This window comes from Sinocyclocheilus anshuiensis, unplaced genomic scaffold, assembly GCF_001515605.1.
Source record: "Sinocyclocheilus anshuiensis isolate Anshui unplaced genomic scaffold, SAMN03320099.WGS_v1.1 scaffold1132, whole genome shotgun sequence".
In the NCBI taxonomy this organism is placed as follows: Eukaryota; Metazoa; Chordata; class Actinopteri; order Cypriniformes; family Cyprinidae; genus Sinocyclocheilus; species Sinocyclocheilus anshuiensis.
The window spans coordinates 531,186-543,202 of NW_015552678.1; the positions used below are offsets into that span (position 1 = coordinate 531,186).

Sequence of the window (12,017 nt, forward strand, 5' to 3'; positions counted from 1 at the left end):
CAATTCAGCTGCATGAATACCTGTGGCATAGACCCGGCTCATCTCAGAAACAGAGCTACAGAGATAAAGAGGTGGGTCATGAACAACGTGACTAACATATCAGTTCTTATGTTAGTATGTGAGTTGTTTACTCAGATTTTTCCATCATGACACAATGGGTCAGAGTCTACAGAGAAGCATCTCTTTTCTGGTAATGTATCATGTTTTTTCCTCTCCAAATGGCTATTTTTTGTGTAAAAGCTTATAATGTTGTTGTTTTCTATCTGCGACAATAATTAATCATATTTTCTCTTCGGATAATACCTGTGATATCCACTAGCGTTATTACGGTTACCATTCTCCTCAAACAGGATAACAGAATTAAGCAACAGGCCTGCAGTTCTGGTCACAGGAGTATTTTTGTATCATAACTTTTCCACCTTTTACATTTTTTTATTCATGAAATACTGGCACAGTGTAGTTTCTTTTTGTTGGATTAATAGCAATATTTCACACATGGCTCCATGTTCCCTCCCTTCCCTTCATATGCACCCATTTTTCACTGCCAATTAGAATTAAATGTCTTATTTGTATTCTTCGACGTTAACCTCCATTAGGATCATCCATGCGCAAGAACATATGAGGAAAACATTTCATTTGCATTCTATATTAAAACAGTGACAAGGACTGGGCTAATTGCTTTGTTTTTATTCACCCACTGAGACTGTCAGCAGGTGGGTAAAAACATCTCTTTTGAGTTCAACAGCCTGATAAACATTTACACTAGTGCTCATTAAATCATCCCGATTCTGTGTTCAAATCTGATGTTAGTAAAGTTATTAAGATGTTATCGCCAAACAACACCATGGCTGCATCTGAAACTGCATACTTCCCTTGGGCCAAAAACAGTAACCGTGTCTACACCGGAAGCGAGCGGCGCGACAAAATACAATAGAACCTATGCTGTCTAGACTGGATGCGGCACGACGCGACAAATTCCCGACAGTAAACTGCTGCTCCGTTCTATTTATGATGTACTGACACAAATTTCAAATGATTTTCAACGGTCGCTTTGTCGCGTCCAGTGTAGACAGACTGTTGCGGCGCGACACGACAACTGTCGCGTCCGGTGTAGACACGGTGTAAGTGAAAAGAGTAGCATGTCCGAATTTGTAGTATTCATAAAACTCTGCTGGTGAGATTCTGAAGTGCACATCTGAAGGACGCTTTGACTTTACTATCCCATGAGGCCACGGGAGAGGATTTGAATGGCAGGGAGGCAATTAACGCTGGTAGGTCACATGGTAATAACAACATGAGGAATGTAGTACTGGATTTCATTCATACTACACATATATTCATACTATAGTGTAGAACATACTTTTTTAAACTATTGCAGTAATTACTTATCCAAAAGAAGTACCTACTCAGATAGTATGTGATTTCAGACACACTGTTTCATCGTTTTTGAAGGAATAGGTAGAGTGAATAATTCAAATGACTTGATTTGTGAATGACAAACTGGTTAAATGAATTATGTACTGTAACTAGGCTATTTAACATGTGGAAAGATTCACATAAAAATCAGTCTTCAAATGCCGCTCCTTCGAGAATCTGTTCTAGATTTCAGTTCTGTTTTAACTGTTGATTGGCCAATCAAGTTTGCATCAAATTTCTTAGAACAGCATTAACTCCAAAAAAGAGCATTCGAGGCATTTTTCAGACACTTGAAAAAAACATAACAGCCGATCTGCTTAATGTGGATGGAGGTTACAGTCTGTCTCTATTCCTGTCCAATAATCTGATGTTTCCCTTTTCTCTTTACACCTTACTGCCATTTCAATTCCGCAACAACTTATACAAATGATGTTATCTTAACGCCTCAGGGAACTTAAAACCAGTGCTGTGTCCAACCAGCCGACAGGCTGCACAACAGCCCTTCTAATCCAATTGAGGCTTAGCTACTGACACTGAGGTAAATACACATTAGCTTGGTGTGACACCAACTAAGTGAATTACACTTCATTTGGAGCCAGAAAAGGCCATGTTTCATGTGAAAAATAAGGATTTTACAAGTATTTCTGTTTTATACCACTTTTCAAGGTCCGTCCGAAGGCTATTTTCCTCCCAGCTGTTCATTTTCCAGCCTTTATACTTTTTATAACTACATGCATCTAGCTAAACACTCTTCAAATCGGAAAGAAAAATCAGCTCCAAAACATGATTACCACAGCACTGGCAGAGTTGCAGTGTGTATCAAAAATGTGTACATATTGTATTCAGAAGTTCGAGAATGTGGGCTTGACCCTGACCCAAAATCGATTAACAACAACAAAGATGTTGGCCAAGCATGTGATGCACATTATTGAGATAAAACATAAGGGCAAGTTGCAACGCTTTAAGTTTGGTGAAAGAGAAGTTGGACACTCAGCATCTCGTCCAAGAGCTTTGTTCAAATGCCACATTCGTTTAATGTGAAGTTGCTGTTTTTTTTCCACTCTCATTCACTGAGGCACTATAGGGAGCGAAGAATGGTCCCCTTTCAATGGACCACTCTAAAATCTGATCAAAATTCACTACAGGGCTATCACACCTCACATGTTATGGTTTCTTAGAAAGGTTGATAGAAAAAAAAAACTTGAATTTTAAATATATTTTTAAGACACCTGTGGGTATGAGAACTGATAGCCTCTCATGTATTAAAAGCACAATCCTTGCATTAATTCAATTCATAGTAAGCAGACAGGCAAGCTTCAGTAAAAACATGCAGACCTTGAGTTGGATTATACCCTTTCACATCTGAGATCATGAATGATGAAACAAAATTGAGCTTGACAAGGAAACATTACTGAGAATGTCTAATGTGATTCGAGCATGTAGGTTTCTCAAGGTCTAAAAAAAACAGACGTCAAACTACTCCATTAGAGCCAAGTCCAATAAATAATTATAAGGCAGGTCACATGACAGAAGACACATGATAAACTCTGATCTAAAGTAAAGATGAGGTAATTTTATCAAGCTGTCCAGACAAACATTTATAGTGGTTTGGATTCCATTCTTTAACTGCAAGTTAAAGACAAAGAAAAGAAAATATTCTCAGCCCTACACAAATATTACTGTTCTACAATTTCTGACATTACTCTCTTGCTGGCAGTTGTATTGTTGTCCTGATAATCTAGACAAAGAAATTAATCCAAACCAGCTCCATTGATCTGCAGCTCATTAACACAGAGATAACCTACAAAACCTAAGATTTATGTCACAGTATAAAGTAAAGTGATTGAAATCTAAATGTTTAAAGACTACATGTCCAATGCACTTTCTTCAGTACTGTATATGTGACCCTGGACTACAAAACCAGTCATAAGTTTAATGTTTTTGAAATTGAGATTTATACATCATCTGAAAGCTGAATAAATAGCTTTCCATTGATGTATGGTTTGTTCGGATAGGACAATATTTGGCCGAGATACAATTATTTGAAAATCTGGAATCTGAGGGTGCAAAAAAATCCAAATTAAATCCTTAGCATTGCATATTACTAATCAAAAATTAAGATTTGGTATGTTTACGGTAGGAAACTTACAAAATATCTTCATGAAACATGATCTTTACTTAATATCCTAATGATTTTTGGCAAAAAGAAAAATCGATCATTTAATGTATTGTTGGCTGTTGCTGCAAATATACCCATGCTACTTATGACTGGTTTTGTGGTCCAGGGTCACATATGTAGCCTACTTTTTGGGCCAAATTCAAAAAAGACCAAAAAGGCACATCATTTGTCTTCATAGTTTACAGCCATTTTTTTTTTTTTACAAAGAGGTACAAAAAAAAAGTGTGGGTAAGTTTAAAAAAAAAAGACAAAACAGCCCTGTCTTGCTCAAAAACCTGACCAATATGACAGAAAAGTGTTGCCATTGTGATCTTTCCCACATTAGTGACGTGACCAGTGCTGTCGTCAAACAAAACTAAACAAAAGTGGACAAACTGAGGGAAAAATTGTCCAATTACAGTTTTTTTTCAACTGCTTCACACATTTTCAAAACTTTGCCTCTTTTTTCCCAAACTTTAAACACAAATCCAAGAACTGCACACACAAAATGCAAAATGCCTCACATCTCTTGCAAAATGAAGCACTGCATTCAAAATATCACAAACACATCTCAAAAGCAAACATTTGCAAACACTTTTGCCATAATATTAATTCCTGTTAGATCTCTGTGTGTTACATAGAGAATTGTGTGTTGTGTTTTGCAAAAAGTGTCTTATGAAATTGAAAACGAAGTCAAAGGCCAAGAATTAGAGTATGGTTTTGCAGATTTGGTGTGTGGTTCTGGTGTTTGAGTGTCAGGTTTCAGAAATTATGTGACAAGTAAAGATTTTGTGTGTAAGCAGTTGAAAAAAACTGTAAATAACCAAAAAGAGCGACTCTCTCCCTAACCAAAAAGAGTGCCCTGAGCTGGCTGTCTTTTAAAAACTGGTTGAAAAGAGTAGCTAGGCCTAAGCAGTGCGCTCTCTCCCAAGTAAGCAACCAAAAGAGTCTCCCTCAAAAACGCTGGCTCTCCCAAACTGGCCAAATATGACAAAAAGTGACCAGTGCTGAAAAACAACAAAAAGAAACTCTCCGCGAGTGATCTATTCTGATTAAACTCACTCGATTCTATGCGGCATGAGTGTTTTGGATGTTGCGTGCGCTCAGCGCGTGGGAGAGGAGTCTGTCTTGTGGGGGAGAGCACTGTATTTCGCAGCTCGAGCCAGGACTGGAATATCTGTCGACAGGGGGCGCGAGCCAGTGCCACTGCGCGAGACCAGTAAATATGTGAATCTGAAGACTGGAAGTGCTACGCAGTCAACGTGAGACCCTTCAGGATCCGCGCTGTGCACCCCACTCCCTCTGAACAAATCCCTGTCACCACGTTTCTGCGCGTTATACCTAAAAACCCTGCAACGCGTTCAGCAGTTTTCCCGAAAAGATGTTCGGGTGATTTTTGAGTTTGATCTGACCACGTTTTTTGCATCGTTTTAAAAGGGGAGAATATCGAGAGACCCCACAACACGCAAGTCTGTTGGTCCGGATGAACGAACTGTTGAGAAAGTAAAAACTCGCAACAGATTTTTCTCGTGGACAACTTCTCTGGAACTGAGTGAGTTTCGCTGTCTTCTTATCAAGTGTTCTTTGCATGATATACATTTAAACATCTGTATTTTAAGTGTTTTACTGTAGTTGGGCTACACGTTGGTTTAAAGGGGTGTGCAGAGCTCGTGGAGCACAGGGCAGTAAACAGTTTGCGAAATCGAGCACTTTTGTGGGCTGCGTTTGCAGTTTGAAAGTCTTTTGATTGTAAGTAATATTTTTCTTTTTCATTTGATGTTGTTCTGTCGTCTAAGCTTTGCTCTGCACAGTGGGAAAAATGCAGAAATGTAGTTTACGCACTTCTCAGTATGTTTATAAGGGGCCTCAGGTGGCTTATCTGCTGCGAAAAGTGTTTGAAAATATTTATTACCCTCGTTAAATCAAGGCCAGAGTAGCAAGTTAAACAGAGCGGGAATTAATGGACACATTTGCTGTTTATGCTTGTTATGAATTTGAATGACAGCTGGAATTGTGCTCATGGCATCTATCATTCAGGTGTTTTCCGCAGGTTTGACACACTTTAGGGCACTTCAAGTGTCAAGTCCATTTTTTTTACTGTTTCAACAAATGTGACCCTGGACCACAAAACCATAAGGGTAATTTTTTTTAGATTTATACATCATCTGAAAGCTGAATAAATAAGCTTTCCACTGATGTGCAGTTTGTTAGGCTAGGACAATATTTGGCTGAGATACAACTATTTTAAAGTCTGGAATCTGAGGGTGCAAAAAAAAAAATCTAAGTATTGAGAAAATCGCCTTTAAAGTTGTCCAAATGAAGTCCTTAGCATTGAATATTACTAATTAAAAATTAAGTTTTTATATATTTACAGTAGGACATTTACAGAATATCTTCATGGAATATGATCTTTACTTAATATCCTAATGATTTTTGGCATAAAAGAAAAATTGATAATTTTGACCCATACAATGTATTGTTGGCTATTGCTACAAATATACCCGTGCTACTTATGACTGGTTTTGTGGTCCAGAGTCACAAATGTGTCTCCTAGTTTTGTATAATTATAATTTTTTGTTCTAATATAAAATAAGACTTTAGAATATGAAGCACTTTTGATAACACTGAATATTAAAAAAAAAAAAAAAAAAAACTGTTAGAATTGATTGCAACTAATTAGCTAGATTTAATTTTGCTGTATTAATAATATATTCATGCTCATATTTAAATGTATGTTCCTAAACAAAATCAATCCACTAAAATTGAAAACGTAATTTTAAATGTTGCCATAATCAATGTGATTCCCAAGTAAAATGCTGCAGTGATACTTTTTTCAATCACTTTGCATTTTAATATTGATGAAGAAAATTAAGCTTAAAAGTCTAAAAACTCAAAAAAACGTGTGGAATAATTATAAAATGATTCTGATCACCTCTAACAATTTTTCAGACCGGATTGGCATTGAAATGAGGCTTCAAATCCAAGACTCCCTGCATTTTGTATTTCCAAGCAGCCATGATGACATTACCTGTGCAATTCTACAAAATCCTGAACAAAGAGATGTAAAAGCGCTGCAATCAAATTTCCAAAAAATCCCATGTCACAGATGCTTAAACAGAAAGGTTATGAGTTCCCAATTGCAACAAGTCCGTGAATGAAGCACATGGGCTTGTTATGAAGAGAGAGGTCTTAAGATGATAGAGCAAGAAGAGTGTTGTAGATTTGCATATTCCTAAAACACTGACTGTATTGAAATATATTGAACAATTTTTCTGAAGTTAATCTACTGCCTTATAGTGTTTTTTTTGTTTGTTTTTTTTGCAACTTTTTGCCAATATGAGAAGACCCCAGTTTACTTGGATTGTTTCCGACATGTTTCTTCGTTGTGAAAAGGTTACAGGTTGTACAGGTTTCATTTTCAAGGCATAATATGCACAGAACATCTTATGTTATGTCTGATCGACTGGTTTCCACTCACAGAATGCTTCCCTAATGCTGAGAAGCTGTTCAGAAGAGAAATGCTTCCTCTATGGGTTTAGGAGATTTTCACATGCTAATTGCAAAATGCTTTCTGCTGTTATTGAACCTGAAATTCATTATTCATTTAAACTAATTTATTATAAAATTGTTGCCATCTCTCAGTAAATTGAATTACTTGTTTCAGTTTAATGTTTGTCTGTAATTAAATGTTTTCTGTGCCGATGGTAATTGCTTTTTGTGTACCAGGCTTGCAGGAACATTTTGTGTTGACTGAAATCACAGTGCAGAGAGGTGCTGGTAATGGGAGAAGAGTTACAATTTAGGTTTAATATTGCATTAGTATTTGCACACTTTTAGGACACACTTAAAATGTCTGCATATCAGGATGTAAAATATCAAACCAAGTGGCATCTGTAAACAAATTTTCTCAGAAATTTTGCATTTACTTTTAACTAACCCCTTCCAAAGTCCTATTTAGTGGAAGTTTGTTTTCCTCAAGTTGACACAGGTGTTCTGACAGAATAACCACAGCTGTACTTCATCACATTACCAATAAACAAAGTGACATTCGTACAGCCACATGTAGGCCTATTGTTTTATTAATGAACAAACTTCTCTGTGGGAATTTGTTTCTTTAAAAAAGTGTGTTTTGCTTCATTTTGTTAAAAACAAATGCATTTGGTTTGATATTTTTTATACATAATCGTTCAAAAGTTTGTGGTCAGTAAGATATTTCAAAGTTTTTGAAAGAGTTTTCTTGTGCTCATCAAGACTGCATTTATTTGATTAAAAATACAGTAAAAACAGTAATATTGTTAAACATTATTACAATTTCAAATAGCGGTTTTCCATTTGAATATATTTTAAAATGTCATTTATTCCTGTGATGAAAAAGCCATATTTTCAGCATCATTACTCCAGTCTTCTTCAGTGTCACATGATCCTTCAGAAATCATTCTAATATGCTGATTTGGTGTTTAGGAAACATTTCTTATTATTATCAATGTTGAAAACTGGTGCTGCTTAATATTTTTGTGCAAACTATGATACATTTTTTTAGGATCCTTTGATGAATAGAGAGTTAAAATAATTTATTTAAAAAAGAAATCTTTTGTATTTTTTTTGCCATTATTAATGTAATGCATCTTTGATGAATAGAAGATATACATTTCTTTTAAAAAAAAATCTTTCTTACCCCCAAAGTAAGCAGCGTATAATGCAAAAACATTAATACGTATTTAGATGTGGCTTAAGTGTCAAACTCCGTATCAGAAGAGAGTACGAAGGTTTAATGTGACAGTGCACCAGCTTTTGACTCTCTATGAAAAATGTCTAGACGTTCGAAGACCTTTGCAACACAAACAGGTTTGCAAGCACCCTCTGCACAAACATGATTGACCTTAGTTTACCAGGTATGTTGGAAGCATGATATCTGTCTCTCCTTGTTTAGGGTCAGAATTGTAAAACTCAGTTCTCCCCTCACACACACAAACACACACATGGTTTGGCAGAATGTAGCTCCGTCCCCCTTCAGCAGCCTGCTCTGCTGACCCAGACTTTTCCACTGCCCTTGTGAAATAGGAGCGGCAGAGATGATCGGGTTTTACCAGCCAGAACTGAATGCCATCACAAAGCGAAAAGACTCTCATATACTGCTGCTGGCAGAAGCCCACTTTAATCTCTATTTGAACAGTCCAGTGAAGTGCTAAACCCTTGTCTAACCAAGTTAAAACCCCCTTTCTACCAGCAAAACTGCAGCACATGCAGTTTTTTTCTGTGGACATGTATGTACATGTATAATGGTTTACACAAGATTTTGTGCTTGTTTCACCATAACACACTGTTTGCTTGCTTGTGCAACTGGGGTGACTGAATGTGACCTTTGAACTTTGCATATCGTCTTCTGACTAAATCAATCAGAATAGGAAAGGTTGAATCCTGTCTGATATCCTCTTTTCTGCAGTAGCCAAATGCTGTGGAGACCTACAGTACTGTACTAATGAAGATCATGCTAGAATTAGATTACAACAGTAAATTCAGAGATGTTTGCACTGCTGCAAGAATTCTGAGATCCACTGTCAGGGCAATTGTTAAACGCCTTGTTCACCATAACTAGGTGAAAAAAATGAAAATTCTGTCATCATTTATTCACCCTCAGGTTGTTCCAAACCTGTATGAACTTTATTTCTTCAGCTAAATATAAAAGTAGATATTTTGTAGAATGTAACCAAACAGTTACTGGACCCTATTGACGTCCATAATTTTTGTCCATACACGTTACATTCTTCAAAATATCTTCTTTTATGTTCAACAGACGAAAGAAACTCATACAGGTTTGGAACAAATTGAGGGTGAGTAAATGATGACAGAATTTAAATTTTTTTTGGGTGAACTATCTCTTTAAAGAACGACCAAACCATTGACAAAGTTGATTCAAAAAAGCGGTAGAACTAGATGTGTATGATTTAGTGTAATTTATTGGGCTTAAATAGGAGATACAGTGTTACTTTTAAAAGAAATGCATTGCGGGATTGCATTACTCATAAAAAGTAATTCATATTGCTACACTATCTGCTGACTAAGACTCTCTTCTACAATAAAAAGTTCTTTAGGCATTTTTATTTTACATTAGAAGTGTTATTTTGCTTTTATGAAAAGTTTTTATCCTCTAAACACATTTTGCATGCAAAAATTGGGTTAACCACAGTATTGTATGTGTCATACTGCAAGTAGGGGTTGGCCGATGCTGATGTCTTTTGCACATACATTTTACAAAAACTTTTAAACACAAAATTTTGATGCAGAAAGACTGAAATAGTGTTGTCTTGTAAATAGTGCTGTCAAACGATTAATCGCGATTAATCGCATCCAAAATAAAAGTTTTTGTTTACATAATATATGTATGTGTACTGTTTGTTTATTATGTATATATAAATATACACACATACAGTATGTTGAAAATATTTACATGTATATACATTTATATATTTATATTATTATATTTTATTTTATATATAAATATATTTAATATATAAACATAATATTTTTCTTAAAAATATACATGCACGTGTTTGTATTTATATATACATAGTAAATATACACAGTACACACTCATATATTATGTAAACAAAAACTTTTATTTTGGATGCGATTAATCGCGATTAATCGTTTGACAGCACTACTTGTAAAACATACTCCAATAATCTTTGTTTAATTTACTCTTATGGGAAGGGAGTGTTGATGGACCTGGAATGTGTCCTACTTTTGTACTTTTTAAGCGACTTGGATAATATTGTGTAAATTTGATAAGTAACATGGTACGTTACTTGAACAAATACATTTATTTGTGTAACATGTTACCCCAACATTCATGGAAATTGACTGATATCATCGGTAGTTTCAGCACAGTTTGCTAAAGGTGATGCCCACATGTTTGTTTTACATCAGAGATGTGCGGACAGCAGGATTGAGCTCAGGAGAACTGGAAAAAGGCACAGTGGTTTTAGTCTTAATGCACATAGATTCAGTCATTCAGATTTAATCTGCTTGATTGTCTGAGTGCTGAAATAAAGTTACTAAATAGGTGCCATTAAGAGCAGTTTACGACCGAGCACATCAGCGCACACAGATTTAGTATTACTTCCTGTTTGGAGTACACCATCATAACAGAGTATGACTCAGTGACTCTGGACGTTTTATTATATAGCAGAGATTAACAGGTTTCAAATGGTGAACTCTGCATGTATTACTCACTCACTGCTAATTTTGGATGTTATTAATTTAGTCTTGGATGCACGCCCAACAGGAATGATACTCCCTTGCTTGTCAGCCTGAGTTCTGGACCTGATAACTTAGTAGTTCATTTAGGGAAGCTACAACAGTCAGCGTTCAGAAGTTTTGTGTTTGCAAATGTAAACTAAATGAAGTGAAGATGTGAAAATGGTGATTTCTGACCTTTCTTCCACACAAAAGGTCAGCCAGCAGAAATGCATGCCCGCACCAGATCCTTTTATTAGAGTTGTGGCAGCAAATAAGTAAAATTCTGACAGACAGTGAACTTTGATCATATATTATATTATATTAAATTATATTATATTATTAAATATGGCATGTAATCTATCTATCTATCTATCTCTGTATTTGTTTGAGTTGTCTTGCACTGAGAGAGTTAATGGTGCATCATTTCCCTTAATTATATAGTTTTGGTTGAAACCTGTTTTTTTTGCTGGTTGAAACCCACACTGATAGCAATATTTTTTTTATTTATATCAAGTTTTGCTCTAAATGCTTTAAGCAACAATTAAATCTGAACAAACTGTGGGCTGTCATCCGCTCAACCACACATTGCGACTGACGTAAAACAGACCTGTTTATTTGCTCAACCCGCTGCCCAGATATATATATGGAAATGTCTGCGTTACAAAAGAGTGTTTGGATTCCCATAAAGCTCATCACTAAATACAACAGGTTCGCATGTTTATGAGGGATTTAAAAGAGAAACATTGCAGTAACTTTGGTTTCAAAGTCATGGCCCTCAAATGGCAAAAATGTAAATGTTGTCCGTAGATGGGCTGTGTTATCAACAGCAGACAAATTTTGGAGGTTAAAGGGTGAGAAACATTGCCTAATATGCATGCAGTGCTGAGCAATCCGTGAAGAACTCGAAGCGGGAAATTCTATCCGCCAATCAGATTCAAGGGAGGTTCCTCCCCTCCTCACTCTCATGGCTGTCTGGACAATCAGGCCCTCTGTGTAGACTGCCGTGCCCCTTTAACTCCCTCGTGAGGTCGGACCCTACTGGCCCTCCCAGTATCTTCAAACACTCCATATGGTGGAAATGTGACTACAAACTCAAAATAGGGACAGCAGAGCACGTGTCTATGCCTCATAAAATTACCTGTATAATATAATATAATATAATATAATATAATATAATATAATATAATGTTCAATTTGTAGTCAG

General features: G+C 36.1%; 1 pseudogene; it reads left to right on the plus strand.

The window, feature by feature from the left end:
- The window catches only part of LOC107667548 (growth hormone receptor-like), a 38,852-nt pseudogene continuing 26,835 nt past the window's right edge, over positions 1-12,017 (plus strand).